At 39.6% G+C, this 15,338-nt stretch overlaps 2 long non-coding RNA genes across 2 annotated transcripts; both read right to left on the bottom strand.

The window, feature by feature from the left end:
- Positions 1 to 2,177: 2,177 nt before the first annotated feature.
- On the bottom strand, positions 2,178 to 2,909 carry LOC123820146. The gene is made up of 3 exons (XR_006785902.1): positions 2,724 to 2,909; positions 2,450 to 2,521; positions 2,178 to 2,276 (listed from the first exon to the last, which is right to left on the bottom strand). It is a non-coding gene; the product is annotated as an uncharacterized LOC123820146 (long non-coding RNA).
- A 173-nt stretch (positions 2,910 to 3,082) lies between these two features.
- LOC123820145 lies at positions 3,083 to 4,561 on the bottom strand. The gene is made up of 3 exons (XR_006785901.1): positions 4,432 to 4,561; positions 3,561 to 4,176; positions 3,083 to 3,259 (listed from the first exon to the last, which is right to left on the bottom strand). It is a non-coding gene; the product is annotated as an uncharacterized LOC123820145 (long non-coding RNA).
- Between the last annotated feature and the right edge of the window lie 10,777 nt (positions 4,562 to 15,338).

The following is a 15,338-nucleotide window of genomic DNA, read 5'->3' as shown; positions in this document are numbered from 1 at the left end:
AATGTAAACCTACTTTTCCCCCACCCTGAATATTGCCACGAATTTCTTTCTGAAGGGAATATTTTAACCAAAAGTGAGAGAGAAAAAAATAAGGGAATAAAGTAGGAAGGGGGTGGTGGAAGATGGAAGGAAAGAAAAGGGAGGATGGAAAAAATCATAGAAAAAGATTTTTTAACATAAAAAATAGTTGCTGAAGGAAGAAATCATACATGCAGTTAGATGGGTAAACCTTTTGCTTGTTATTTTACCTGTCTCTCCTATTCTTTTATAATTAAACAACTTTCTTAAGTTCAATTGATTTTCCTTATTAAACATCTTTTTAAGCTCTATTGATTTCCTTCCAAGAAATAAGATCTTGTATGACTAAATAGTTCTTAAGTTGTTAGCACCAATGTAGCCCCTAACCATACATGGAAGAAACTTGGTGACATGCTTCCTTATCAAAATTATAAATGAATTATCCAGAGGCTAAGGGCTACAACAAAGAGTGAAATATCCACGTAAATTCTGAAAACTGATATTTTTTTTTAAATCTAGCATTCTCCCTATGAGAAAATGCAACTAAATTGTAGAATCAGTAACTGACAAGCCTTTTTGCATATAATGACCTCCTCTCCTTATACTATAGGAAAACATTTCCACCTAGAGTCCTTTCACAGAATATCTAGAGACCAAGTGAAATCAACCATAATGACTACCAGATCCAGAAAAATAATCAGTTTTTAATTGAAGCATCAAGCCAAGTAATTGGAGATGATGTCCTATCACATCTGATTCCTGTCATGAAGTTTCAAAAGGGCTCACAGGGTTTCCAGGTCCATGGCAATCCTGGATCATCACAATGTCTGTCCTCCTTTAAAATCACTTTTATTAAAGAAAAATTCTTTAGAGATCTGAGTCCTAAAACTGAATCTGAGGTTTCAAACCAGCCTCACTAGTTTGATTCAATTAACTGTTAAGAATCATATTTCCTGTGTATCATATACACAGATTCTTTCAGAAAAAAAATTGAGCCCCTATGTATATCTTGGTTAATTTATTTCAATAAATAATTTGTGCTATACATGCAGTTAACTACATTTATACAATTAATTTATTTTGTCACATAATAAAAATTTTAAAACAGCGTATTTTAAGAATATAAACCATCCTTTTTGGGATTTAGCAAGATATTTACTCTTGCCTTCTACACAGGGTTCTATGCAATGTAATATGTGAATGACAAACTTTACATAAATCTTCCTGGAAATCATGTTAAGTGTTACTCTTAAATGAAAAACATCAGTAACTTGACCTGACTCCAGTTCCACTAAGTTACACCTATTATATAACATTAGCTTACATATTTACCTTATCAAATATAATAGATGCCCTACATATAAGTGATAATCAAGCCACTTAAGTCATCATCAATACACAACCCATTCCATTTAAATTCTTAAGGCAAAATACTTGACACAAGATATTTAACTGGTTTTCAGCAGGAAGTACTTCATTTTTTTTCTGTCTCTTATTCTTAATTGTATTAGAAGTAATGCAAACTACTGGATGATGATGATAGCACACTGAAGAATAGCCCTTTCTTTTGGAATGTTAAGCATCACTTTCCATATCTGAAAAATATTGTTCACTCTTTCTGTATGTGGTCCAGTATTTCCCAAATGCTAGATCTTGGCTTTTATTCAGTTTTCCTAGAATATTCCATGTCCCATCATATTTCCTGTCTTCTTCAGTATTATTCTTCAGATTTAATATCACAAGTCCTGTTTGTTAAGAGCCACCTTTAGAGGACTCTAAAATTGCAATACTGAGTGTAAAATGACCACATACGGTATTCACTAACACAACACGCCAAGAAAAAAAAATTGCCAGCTGCCTGACAGATACGGTGTAATCACACCAAACACATCCACTTGTTTTTGTGTGTGTTTTTTTGTTTTTGGTTTTGTTTTTTTTGTTTGTTTGTTTAGATACAGTCATCAAACATATTCAGTGTCCACTGGTGCCCAAGGCAATACCTAGCAGAAATGACTTTTATTAGTGGATTTGAACAAAGATTATGCCAAAGACTGTGTGAAATGTTCAATGAATCAGAATTCATTAAATAATCTGAACTCTAAGGCTATTATTACCCGGGTTGCCCCCTCCCCAACCCCCCCCCCCCCAAGCTTAACTTCGCCCTCTTTCCTGGCCTGACGTTCTGGCAATGACTTCCTTCTCTTCTTTATCTTTCTTCACGTCTTTCAGCAGCTTTACTCTGTTCTCAGATCTAGTCCCTTGGGAAAGGAAATCAGTAAAACCCTCGATGGTAAGAATTCACCATCAAGTGAAGAGGAAGGGGAGAGAAAAAAGAGGGTGTGGTACTCCTTCCTCCACCACACCCCACCCAGTGAGTCCTGCACTCCAATCCACTGCGGCTCAGGGGAGCACAGCAGGTTCCCTGGCTCACCTTCGAGCAGCCTGGCCCAAACGCCAGCCATCAGGCACTTTGCAGAAAACTTCCCTTAAAGCCGGCAATATTCTGGGGAAGCGGGCAAAATAAGGAATTAGTTCAAATACACATTTCACGGAGCTCCTCGGAACAAGACTGAAAGGCACCTTTAGATACAGATCCAATAGACCCGCACCCTCCACTCCCTACCACCTTTGGTAATCGGTTGAGAATTTACAGAAAACTGCCCGGATTGGGCAGGGGAGGGGGACGCAAAGAAAGAAGACCTTACCTCCTGGGACTGCCTTCAGGGCACGGGCCAGGATCACATCCCCAAAGTGTCTCCGGCTCAGGTCACAGCTTTTCCGAGCTCAGCCTGCATTCGCACCCGCCTCCCGGCAGCTCTGCGCGCAGCCAGGAGGCTAGCCGGCACTCAGGCTCACGCCCCGGCCGCAGCCTTTGCTCACCTCTCTCTGCCTCGCCCGCTCCGCCACCCCGCGGGCACGCTACCTCCCAGCGCTCGCCCTCCCCCTACCCGGGCCCCCACACCCACCCGCTCCGCGGTGCCCACTGGGAGCCTCTAGCGGAAGCGAAAGGAATCGCAACAGACCTGCGGCGCCCGGGCTCCGACGCCGACTGCTGGGAGCCAGCCAGACGGCGGCTTGGACTTCTTCGCTCGCCCTGCAAACCACCCGCCTGATGCTGCCACCGCCGCCACCTGCCCACCTACGCCGGGCTCACCTGCCCCCGCTTCGGAGAGGCGCTAGCGTGCTCGCAGCGCTCTATGACAACGATGGCGTGGGTATGCTGTGCTAAAGAAAAACAAATCTGGTAGGAAGAACACACACAAATGCACGTTGTAAATCAGACTGGACAGACGACCCGGCTCCGTACCTCTTTCCAATAGCTTCCAAAAAGTGTATGGTCAGGACACTTCCTCGTGTCTGCTGCCTCCCACCTGGGCCCCGGCAGCACCGGCTACTCCTGTATTTGCCCGCCCCCAAACATTCGCTTGGTGACGCCCAGAGATATCCTAACTTGGCCTAACTGCTCCCTCCATCCCCTCCCCAACATGTACTTAAGTTATTCTTCTTCCTGACAATTCCGGCAGCGGTTTGCTGCTTCTTACCTTGAGATGCTGTTAATTCTCTTTCCTATCCTTAAAATCCCAAACCAAGGCTGCGACGCACACAAGTCCAGAGGCTTTTTCTTGACTCACTCTCCCTGAGCTCTGCCGGCTTTTCCTTCCAAGGGGATCAGGAGTGGATGGCGATTTGAAGCTCTTGCACTGGCTGCGCCTACAAATCTTCACGCCCGTGTAGTAACGGAGACAGGACAACCTTGCTGGCAGCCAGCCCCTCCTCGGTCAACTTGGCTTTCTATTTCATTTTCTTTAACCTCACAGGCCCGTCATCAGTCAATTCCAGGGCATCGGTCAGAAAAGAAGCGGATGTTTTCAGTTGTGGCCGCCCTGGTCTCTTTTAATAATACCTCATCACCACACACACACACACACACCCCTTTCTCCCTTTAATTTGGAAAATCTACTTTCTGCTCGGATCGGATGGGGACAAGGCGGAGAGGTGCTGTAAGAAGAACCAGTCCAAGGCACAGCTTGGGTAGCCCTTTGCCAAGGTGTCTGGGCTAAGGAAACTTTGAGCTTAGGCTGCATCCGCCGAGCGGGGCTGGGCAGGCGGCCAGCGCCGGGTTACCAGCACTAGGTGAGGAGGCTTGCGAGGAGGTGGCTGCAAGGAGGAGGGACACCAGTCAGGCGGCGGGTGGCGGGCAGCTAGGTCCCGGTGGCCAAGCTCTGCGCGCGGGCTGCGCACTTACGCACACACACACACAAGCGCGCGCACACACAGGAGCGCGCAGCAACACACGCACGCTCAGCCCCGCGCCCGCCTCCCCAGACCGCAGGAGAACCTGAAGACCGGAGGCGCAAGGAGAGGCAGGGTTTACAAGGATGCAGGTGACGAGGGAACTGGACCACTCCTCACCAGTTTTCGCATTGTTGCTGACAGGCAGTTGCTCGCGGCAAGCCCTCAAGCCCGTTCGGCCACCTCCCGGGTCCCTGCCTTCTCAGACATCTAGACTTTCTGGCTCTTTCCTTGAGGCCAGTTACGCCCCGCACCTTGATTTAGGACGCCAGACTGGAGGCGAACCCAGTCCCCAACTCCACCCTCCAGAGCCACTTCCGCCCCTCCTCTCGCCAAGCTTTGAAGTGGTTGCAGATGCAAGCCCGGGAGTTCCAATGGGCTCCCCGAGGTCCTTCGAATAGAGGAGCCCAAACCCTGTTTCCTGGACAGAATGCCCTCTCATCTTGCCTTTCCTGCCCGTTCCCTCACACATTTCCCCAAGAAGCTCCTGAAGCCCGCGTAGATCTTTATGAAAGAAACAGTCTAGGAAATTGTAAAGCCTAGCTTTTGGAACTGGTCTTAATTTAGGGTCTACGCTTATACTGCAAACTGGACGGTAGCAGGTGAAAGACTCAGCTAAAGAAAGGGGAGGGATTAGGAGTCTGGAAACTCAGCCCCTTTAGCAGCCATTTCCGAGGTTTGGGTCCTGGAGTAGGTGCCCAGGTCACCAGCTAGCTCCGGTTCCAATTTCTTCCTCTTCCCTCGTCATCTTGGAGTGATCACTGGGCGCCGTATACAGCTGGAGAGCCCCAAACCAGAGAGACTTAACTCTCAGAAGCGTCCCGGGCCCATTTACCACTCCCCTGGAAGAAGCTTCCTAGCGGGAGTTTGCTTATCCGCACTGGTCTGCCGGACTTGTTCAGCCAAAGTAAACTTTTGTCCTCTGGTTTTTGACACTGGTTCGCCTTCGCGCTCTGGGAGGTCGCTTCCTGGCAATTAACTAGCAGAGCCTTGCTCTGCTTTCCCAAGTGCTGGCCAGGCTGGGGACTGCTGCGGGTGTTTTGTTTTGTTTTGTTTTGTTTTTTCATTCGGGGGCTTCGTTAATCTCCACAGTTTGGGACCTGCCGGAAGAAAACACAAAGTTGCGCTAAGCAGGGATAGTGCAGGGTTCCTTGGCTCTGATGCCGGCGCGACGCTCCGCCACTGTCTCCATCCAGGTAGCTCTCAGGTACCTTAGGCTCCTGACCTGCTATGAGAGTCCTCTCCCGAGTTGAAAGATGGTAGGTAGACTTGACCCAGAAGACAGTGGGCAAACACCGAAGGTGGAGCCGCAGAAGCGCAGAAGTGGAACCAGAAAATTATTTGGCTCAAAAGATAAAACTTGTGTTGATGGGAGCTCTATCAGCACCATTCAGCTCAGAAATCTCTCCAGAGCAGGCGAAGGTCATCCTTGCCTTCCCAGACAAGTAGCTTACAGGGCACACATTAGAATATCAGGGATGAGCCTGCACTGGATTTCGTGTGAGCTGACTCTGGAGGAAGCAGAAACGGAGAAGGGCTGTCGATTTTTAGAGGATGATGGATTTCTAGAGGACTCAAGGACTACTGGCAACAGCCCCCGTTAATTTGCGTTGATGCACAAGGCTACTCGGAGACCTTCGTGCTGGGAGTCGGAGTGGGCGGACCTAACGCCCATGCTTTCCTTCTGATGCAGTAAAAGGAAGAAGAAGCTAAACCGCGGAGGCTACGTGAAGTTAATGACTTTGGTGGTGAGATACTAATGGATGAAGAGGCATTTCATTTCTCTCTGTGTTAGTTTGCAAGGAGCGACTTTTTAGGTTTGATATCCGAAGAGGTAGCTTGGATACTGACTTTTTGCAGCATTTCTATAGAAGATGTTCTCAGTGTTTTAGAAGCTGGTATAAATCTGTCAATTGCTCGCTTGCTACAAGGTTTGATGCTTCTTCCATTTCTCGTCCTTATTCTTAATAAGTTACTATTCCTGATATCTAAGTGAAGTGACGGTAAAAATTATAATAAACTACTTTGAACAAAAGACCATCTAATTTAGGATTTCTGATTACATAAACCTATGAATTAACAGTAAATTATGTGGCAGACTATTAGACAAGAATTGCAGAACTGTAATCAAGAGACTCACTTGATGAAAGAAAACTTAGAATTCAGAGCTGATTCCTCTCTAGAAGAATTCTGGCTTGAAATTCGTTTCCTGGTTGCTGCTGAGGTATTGGCCACTCTGTACTGCTAATGCCTTTCTGTAGAATAAATAAATATGTTCTTTATACACTTAATACCCAAAAGGTGTCTTATAATTCTGCGAATGTTGTGCCCACCACAGCAGAGTCTTCCTTTACCTTGAGTTGTTTGTTTGGCTTACAAAATGTGTAGGCTGCGTTGGTAACCAGGGGTATAATTTTTTTTGACATTCAGACACTTTGTCAACAAAGTTAAAAGCCTGTGGATTTATGGGCCCTCTTCCAGAAGCATTGACTTCTCAGTCCTCTTGAAAAAGTGCTGTTTCCGCAATGATTTTTGATTGTTGCAAAACTGTATTCACATGTGTTATTTGTCACACAAAAAGAGGGGGGCATCTAGCCTTTCCCTGCCATTTTTCATACTTTGTTTTTATGGGGGAAAATAGTTGATTATCAAGAGAAGCAAATATCCATGTCAGAGGCTTCCCCCATCCCTTACACCCTTACATATGCCTACATTATCAAGAAGTTATTGAGATTCGAAGGTACTGCCAGATCCAAGTGCCTTCCAAATCCATAACTCCCAAATTAAAATAGCTACTGCCTTGTTGTAGTGTTATGTGTTTCTCTATACTTTTTAACAAAGGAAAACTGAAGTTGATATAAATGGTATCTCTTCCAGTGGAGACTGTCTTGCATTTTTTCTCTTCAAAATAATTGCTATATGAAATGTATATTTAGAATAGTTTTTTATCCTGGAGATAGCATTTCACTTATTAATATACTGCTTTATTATATATTAAAGTTATATTCTTTGTTTGCCGGCATGCTTTTCCCACTGCACTATGAGCAAGGATAGTGCCATACATTACTGTTGCCCAAAATCTATTACAGAATGTCACTAAATAGATGCAAACAATAATGATGATAATTAAAGCTACTATTTATTGAGTAACTACTATATGTGATTTATGTATATTTTCTGTTGATCCTCCTTACAAGCTACTGGCCTAAACTCTATATCCTCACATTATGGGGAAATTGATATTTATTCAAATTTTTCCAAGATCACAAAGCTATTTCACTGCAAATGAGTTGGAATTAGAACCTGCATCTGCCTGACTCTGAAGCCTGCACTGTTAACTACTTTGCTCTATTCAGATGGGCAGGCATAATATTTTCAATTATTCAAGGTTAAAGGACATGTATATACACTTAATACTCAATAAAGGAATATGTGAAATTTAGAATATATTCTTTATCTCTTATGCAATCTAATCAATATCTATTCAAGTATAGAAACATTGGAATAGTTAGTTTTCTTTTTGTGCTAAAGTAGGATGATGTTTTTCTAGGCATTGCTACCATGAGAAAGGCAAATGCTGAGTTGTAACTTTCCCTGAAGGAAAGGGGAGTCAGGCCATTGAATTTCCAATTGTAGAAAAATTTTAATTGTTTATGTTTATGTTGATATGCTTATGTTAAAAAAAGAAGTGAATGCTATTATAAATCAGTTATAAGTTCTAGAGAACTGCTATACAGCATTGCATGTATAGTTAACTGTATTGTATTGTAGTGTAGTATATTTACACTTAAAATTTGTTGAGAGAGCAAACTCAAGTGTAATTACCCCAATAAAAAATAAATATAAGCACCTGGGAACACAGAGGACAGTGACTATAGAGTGGAACAGGAACATACCACAAAGGTGCAGTTGACATTTCTAGAGGCTCACATTACAAAACATTTTTTTAACCTTGTAAAGTTAGGGTACAGATACAGTATATATCTGTATATACTGTATACAGTGGTATATCCATACCACTGGACACTAAGCTGTTTTGAAAATGAATGAGGAAATTCTCTTCATACTGATATGGAAAGATCCATGATATTTTTTAGGCAAAGAAAGCAAGCTGCAGAAAATATCAGAAATTAATAAAAGTGGTTAGTATTGAGAGGTAATTGGACAGGTGGTGTTACAATTTAAGGTGAGATATGTTCTTTTGATTTTAGAGCCCTGTGAAGATTTTTCCTATATAAAAAAAGTGATTTTGAGGATTGCCTGGAAATAAGAATATAACAGATGTATGTACTCCATTATTTAAAAAAAAATAGTTAAAAGGTAAATGGGAGATATTAAAGAAAGTGGCCTATGACACATTTACTCATTCACTCTCTTTACCAGGGAAAGAACTTGGGGGAAAGAAGTGAAGGGAAGTGTCTTAGCCTTTGTTGCCTTAACAAAATACTGTGGACTGGGTGGCTTAAACAGCATAAATTTATTTCTCATAGTTCTGAAGCTAGAAAGTTCAAGATCAAGGTGTCAGCTGATTTGGTTCCTGGTAAGAGCTCTCTTCCTGGCTTGCACAATGCCACCTTCCCAGTGTTTTCTCATGTGGCCTTTTCTTGATGAGTGGGCATGTAGAAAGAGAGGTTTCTCTTCATAGAAGGTCACTAATTCCATCATGAGGGCCTCACCCTCCTAACCTAATCTAACCCTAATTACCTCCTAAATGTCCCATCTCCAAAAAACATCACATTGGGAGTTAGGGATTCAACCTACAAATTCAGAGAGAGGTAAGAAATATTCAGTCAATAACAAGAAGTGACCAGCTCTAGTCTCCTTGTCAATTGGACCTCCTCTGGATAAATGGACTAATGCTATTTGCTAGGAAGAAAAGGCCTAACACTGAAGTGTTCTTAGCAGGATGTCTCTGGGTAAGGATGACCTATAACAAATAAAACCAAAGTCTAGGAGGCATTGCTCCCTGGAGAATATTGCATAGATTCTCTTAGCTCAAGGTATAAAATGTTTCATAATTGGAATGCTTCCCACAATGTGAGAAACCGTTCACACCCCACTTATCTGTTCTGGGCTAGATTAACACATCTGTTATAGGAAGGTCAGATCTGGAGAGCCACTCTTGATGAACCTTTTATTTGTATTTTTGAAATTATTTAGTTTAGGTTAATACTGCTCATAATATCTGATTTGTGGCAGTCTGACTTGAAAAATTCAGTTCAATGAATAGCTCAAAAAGTTGATGGATTATTTCAAATTGCAACTGACCTTTACTGATCATCTTTTAGTGATTCGTTTAATACTAATAACAAACCTATTAAGTATTATTGTCTTCATTTATGAATGAAAAAAAAGTCACAAACAAGTCAAGTAACCCTGCCATGGTCACACAACCTTGACTATCTAAGTTCAGCTTCTTAACCTGTACTAGAAGGTTCTATATCACCTAAAAAGCCTATAAGAGCAGTACTTGGCTATATGGTTCATTACAGACACCCCAGGCCATAAATAGTACATGATTCCTAAATAGGGGAAAAAACGAACAGAGGCAAGAGTTGTAAAAATTGTAATGACATCAACCAAGTATCCCTGTATACCATGCACTGTGCTGTTACATAATACATTTTATCTTAGTTGATTTTTAGAATAACCTCATGAATTAGGCAATATTACTATTATTCTACTAGTACTGTTGAATTAATTATTTTCTCAAAGTCTTACAGCTATTAAGTACAGAACCAGAATTTCAACCCAGAACCTATTGCTTTAGCCATTAAACTACACTACCTTTAACTTCAACATATTTTAAACTACTGTAACTGAGCATAGGCCCATCTGCCTGCTGCTTTGAAAGCCGTTACTCAAGAGGCAAGTACTTATGTAAAGGAAAGTGGTTTTATTTTCAGGTGCTGGCCACCTGGAAGATGAGGGACTCATGTCTCAAAGTCCATCTCCATATCTCAGTGTAGGCAGATGTTTTTATAAGGCAGGGGAGGGGAACAGAACAAAGAGGTCAAGGGAGGGGATTGAAAAGTTCTCTAAGTGCAGACTAACACAGTCCATTCCAATAAGGCAAGTGATGGTCAAGCGTTTAGCCATCCTGAGTTTACTTCATCCTGGCTTTACTGTTGAAAGTCAGCAAATCTGAAACGAGGATGCCTGAAGGTCAGAGTCTGTATCTTTCGAAGTTAGTTCTACGATTTTTATACAATCATGCTATTTATCCACAGGATAAACCTTAGTCAGAGTTAGAACTTCAGTCACAACATCAAGAAAATGGTGGGGTGGGTTACAAATCCCTACTGTTACAATCCCCTACTGTTACACTACAATATTGTATTTGAGACTAAGTCACATGCTCAAAATTCAGTAACCATTGTCGTTTTTTCAAGTCAAAATACCTGCTATGACAAAATAAATAGAAACTAACCATGAAGTTGGAATAAATACCAAGCAATTGGAGGTTTTGCTGAAGAAACTACCTAATGGTCATTGATTTACTACTTGCCATTCTGCTAAGATAAGTGGGTACAGTTGTGACTTTTTTTGACACTTTTTTTTGACAAGGGTAGAAATCAAACAAGATAATGTGTTCAGAAAAAATATTTTTATAACAACTTTGGCCCATTTTATTTTTAAATGCTAGTAGTGCTTGTTTTTTCAATGGTCTCTTAATATGTAAGCCAGTGGATTCATAGAGCCATCACAAAATTTCAAAATGGCATACACTATTGTACATTAGAAAAAAATAAGAATAGAAAGCTTTACTTCTATCCTGACTCAAATTTTCCTTCCCCTTAAATCCTAGACATAGAGCAACGTTTAGAATTGGAAATTGAAAAATGAGTAGGAGTTGTCATCTAGGAGCCATCTATTGATGGGAGCTCATATACCAGGCCAAGCAGTTTGAAATTCTCCCTGATGAAAACGGTCATTGTATAAACAATTTATATCTACAGTAGTGCATATCTATGTAATAATTGATCTACAGACCCTTGAGTCAGACCCTCAATTTAAATTTTGTTTCTGAGACCCTCTAATTATTAAAAACCTTCCAAGCAAAATTGAAGGTTTCATAGAGGCACACAGAGCTTTGTAAGTCAGCAGACACAGAAACAGGGGAAAAAGATCAGGAAGGGAAATTCTGAGAACGCTGCAAAGAAGAATACACTCTAAACAGAATCAAAAAGTTTGAGTTGGCAGTAGCCTGAATATAAAGAGGGAGGCAGAAACCTGTGCAGTTTTCAAAAATGGGGTGGGGTGGGAAAGAGGCAAGAAGGGAAAGAAGAAGAGAGTTTGTTAACTTTGAGGTAACTGAAAACAGAGGTTTAAACTAAAGATTAAGAAACAACTATTTCCTAGTACCTCAGAAAATGACTGTATTTGAAGATAAGAATAATTAAAATGAAGCCATTAGGGTAGACCCTAATCTAATCTGACTGGTGTCCATACAAGAAGACACTAACACCCAGAGAGATATCAGGAAAGATGGCAAGATTGCCACTATCTGCAAGCCTGAGAGAGTTTTCAGGAGAAACCTGCGGACATCATGATCTTGGATTTTTATTCTCAAGAACTATGAGAAAATACATTTCAGTTGTTTAAGCCACCAGTCTGTGATATTTTGTTATGAAAACCCTAGCAAACCAATATAAAAGGGAAAATCAACTAAGAGATAGGATTGGAGAAGTCCACTTCAAGCTAGGATAGAACTTGCCAACTACATTTAAGATGCACGTACATTTAAGATTAAAGAGAGCATTGCAAAAAGTTTGGATAAATAGTTTGAAAAAGCTTGGGATACCATTAATAAACTTTTTTGTCTCCTAAAAGCACTTTAGATGAAGAAGACTGAAGGAGGGCAGATTGGACCAATTAGTAAAAAAAAGAAAAAACCTGAAAAAGAAAAGAAAAGGACTCATGGACATGGGCAACAGTGTGGTGATTGCAGGGGGGAGAGGGTATAAGTGGGATAAAAGGCAATGGAGAAAATATACAATAAAAAAGTTGAAAAAATAAAGATGTGGTGTGAACTAACACAATGAAAATAGATATAAAAAAGTGTAGAGATTGCAGAGAAATAAAGATGGCAGAAAAAGAATTAAGAGATTGATCTGAGTGGTGTGGAGGGGCAAAAGTATAGGACTAAAAAATAGGACCTTTTTTCAAGATTGGAAATGAAAGACAGTTGTTTGTTTAGACTGTCTGTTTTTTTCTAGTAGATAGTTAAAGGTATGAGATAAGCACAGTTATCTTGACAAATACAAGTGAACACATAAAAAGGTCAAAAATAAACATTAAGTAACACCTTAAGGAAAAATGTAAGATGTGTCTTAAGGCAGTGTGCCATTAAGTACACATGTTTGATTAAAAAATAGGTGAATCAATATGGTGATGTGAGATTCTCTAAACTAGAAAATCAAAAAAGGACTCTTAAAGGTAGGAGCTGATTTCTCAAAGATGTAGTATTTGCAAATGAGAAGATGAATGGAGAGATAGAAAAGGTGCGTAAATATAAAATGAATCAAAGCAAGTAAAGGTTAGGTTCAATTATGAATAATACCATTACTTAAACAATATAGTACTTCATTCCTCCAGTAGGATGGAAGTCCAGGGGTGAGCAGTCACAGCTTGTGTAGTGGCTCCATTGTGTCACAGTCCCATGCCCTGTGGTTTTTTGGCAATGCATAGCTTCATTTCCTGTAATACAAGGTTATTTTGTGTTACAGGAAGTCAGTTGAAACCCCAGTCATCAAATAAAGTAAGATGGAAGAAGAGGTAAAAGCAGCTTTAAGAATGTCCCACACAATATTTTGTCTAACATTTCCCCCCAAACTTTAGTCACTTAGTCACTAGAAGTATAAGGCAGACTAAGGGAAATATTCTCTCTAAGTCATGTGGTAACATGCCCCACTAATAATTGGAGATCACTTACTGGGTGCTAAAGAGAAAAAAGAATGATCAAGTTAGAGTCTATCCATTCTTAGCAGTGGTTATTTTTGATTTAAGTTTGTTTTCTCAGAATAACTAGATAACTGTGTTCTTGTTATTATCCTTAAATTTCTCTAGACTTTTTTTTACTTTTTGTATCCTTTTTTCTCAAATTATGAACTTATTTTTGTCCTCAATAAATTTCATCTTGCCCAACTAGTATCAAATATTAATGTATTGGAAAATTCTGGCTTTGCATACACACAAGTGCAGAAAAATAGATTTTAAAATGTTTACATCCATAAAGTATTCTTGTATGAATAATATAATCTGAAGTCCAGAATAATGAAACCTTCATGTTATAAGACCACATAGACTAAGTGATAATATTACAAAGTAGCACAAAAGTAAGCTTCTGTCACCTTGAAAATGTATAGCTTCTAAAATATCCTAACCAATTTCTTTTTTTGTATTTCTATATCCACAGAATTTTGTCTCTTAATAGGTTATATTTCTGTGGAAATTATTGCTAAAGTTTTATTTTCAAGCCATTATAAATAGCATAAAGCATCAATACAAAAATGCACTCTTAATTTGAATATTGTATAACACCTGAACTCTCTGCCAATTTACGTTGGATTTTCTAAAGCTTTGCAAACATCAAGAAGACAAAGTATAGCTTCTATTCCAAGAAGTGTTCTGACAGTAAGATGAATGTGAGTCTTTCCAAGAGTGCCAGCTCACAAGTGTTCTTAATGGGCAGATGAAGCAGCAGAGGGATGGACTCAGTTTCTGACCCTATTGAAAAATTTCAAGAAAGCAATGACCCACTTGCCCAAAACAGTGATTATTTTAGGAAGAAAAAAAAGATCACATAGTAAAATTTTAGCAGATGCATTTTATTCATTTTTCTGGGGTCCAAGGTCTTTTTTGTTATTTAAATGAATGCTAAATAAGTTTTCACTGTATAAGCAATAGGTAAAGAGAAGGTAGTACTTGTTTTAGCCTCATTCCCAAATTGATCAAAAATATTTTCCTTTGTTTACCACTAAATTCTTGAATTACAACCTCATCTACAAAATCTTAAATGGTAAGTGGTCATATTACTAAAGTGATTATGATTTGCTCTTTCTTTCCTCCAAAAAAAATTATAAGACAACATGACCCCTTTAATGGCACTTGGATAATTTCCATTAAGAATTGGTTATGAGATATGAGAGAGAGAGAGAGCAATTGTTGACTGTGTGAATACATAGCAATCTAAATTATCCATAAATAAATTAACCACAATTCTTAACCAAAATTATACTGTACTCAGAAAAGAGGATAATCAGGCATATGGCAGGAATTTAACAGATAAAATTGTTTGCTTGGTCTAGGATATTCAGCAGTCTCTATTTTTATTATTGTATATGTTTACAATATGCAACAGACCACTGTTTCACAGATTTTTATCAATTAATATTAATCTTGGATTCATGACATAGTCTTATCATTGTTCTATGCACAGCTTAATTTATAAAAATTTATTTTTTTAATTTCCCCCAAAAATGTACTAAGTGACCATAAATCTACTTCCTATAGCAAAAGTTGAAATCTTGAAAATAATTAACATCTAACTTTGAATCCTCCAGTCTTGTAACTAACCTGTCCTCCAACCTTCTTTGAACATCATCTTAAATTTTATGTTCATCATTAATTTCTTTTTAGTTTTTTCCATATCTACATCTAATTTAATCTGCTTAATTTTATGCAAAACTTGTTATGCTATATTTTATCATTGGGGGCTTATATTTTCTATATATTGTCAATTTGTATGCAAATTGCAGTCTGTAGTTTGGGGGTTTTTTTACTGCCCTTTTAGTTGAATATATCACAATTTATCTACTTTTCCATGATGGGAATTTAGGTGATTTCTATACTTTTACTGGAATAATTTTGTGAATAATTTTGTTCTGAACCTTCTTATTTTTAAGACTTTATTTATTTATTTATTTATTTATTTATTTATATTGTTTTTCGAGCACAGTTGTCTCCATTTTCCCTCCACCACTCCCCCCTGCCCCACCCATCCCCACCTATCACCCTCAATCCTA

The sequence above is a fragment of the Phyllostomus hastatus genome, unplaced genomic scaffold, assembly GCF_019186645.2.
Source record: "Phyllostomus hastatus isolate PE091 unplaced genomic scaffold, TTU_PhHast_1.1 phas_contig_34, whole genome shotgun sequence".
NCBI classification, from domain to species: Eukaryota; Metazoa; Chordata; class Mammalia; order Chiroptera; family Phyllostomidae; genus Phyllostomus; species Phyllostomus hastatus.
The sequence above is the reverse complement of the archived record's forward strand: the minus strand, read 5'-3'. Positions and strand labels throughout refer to the sequence as shown.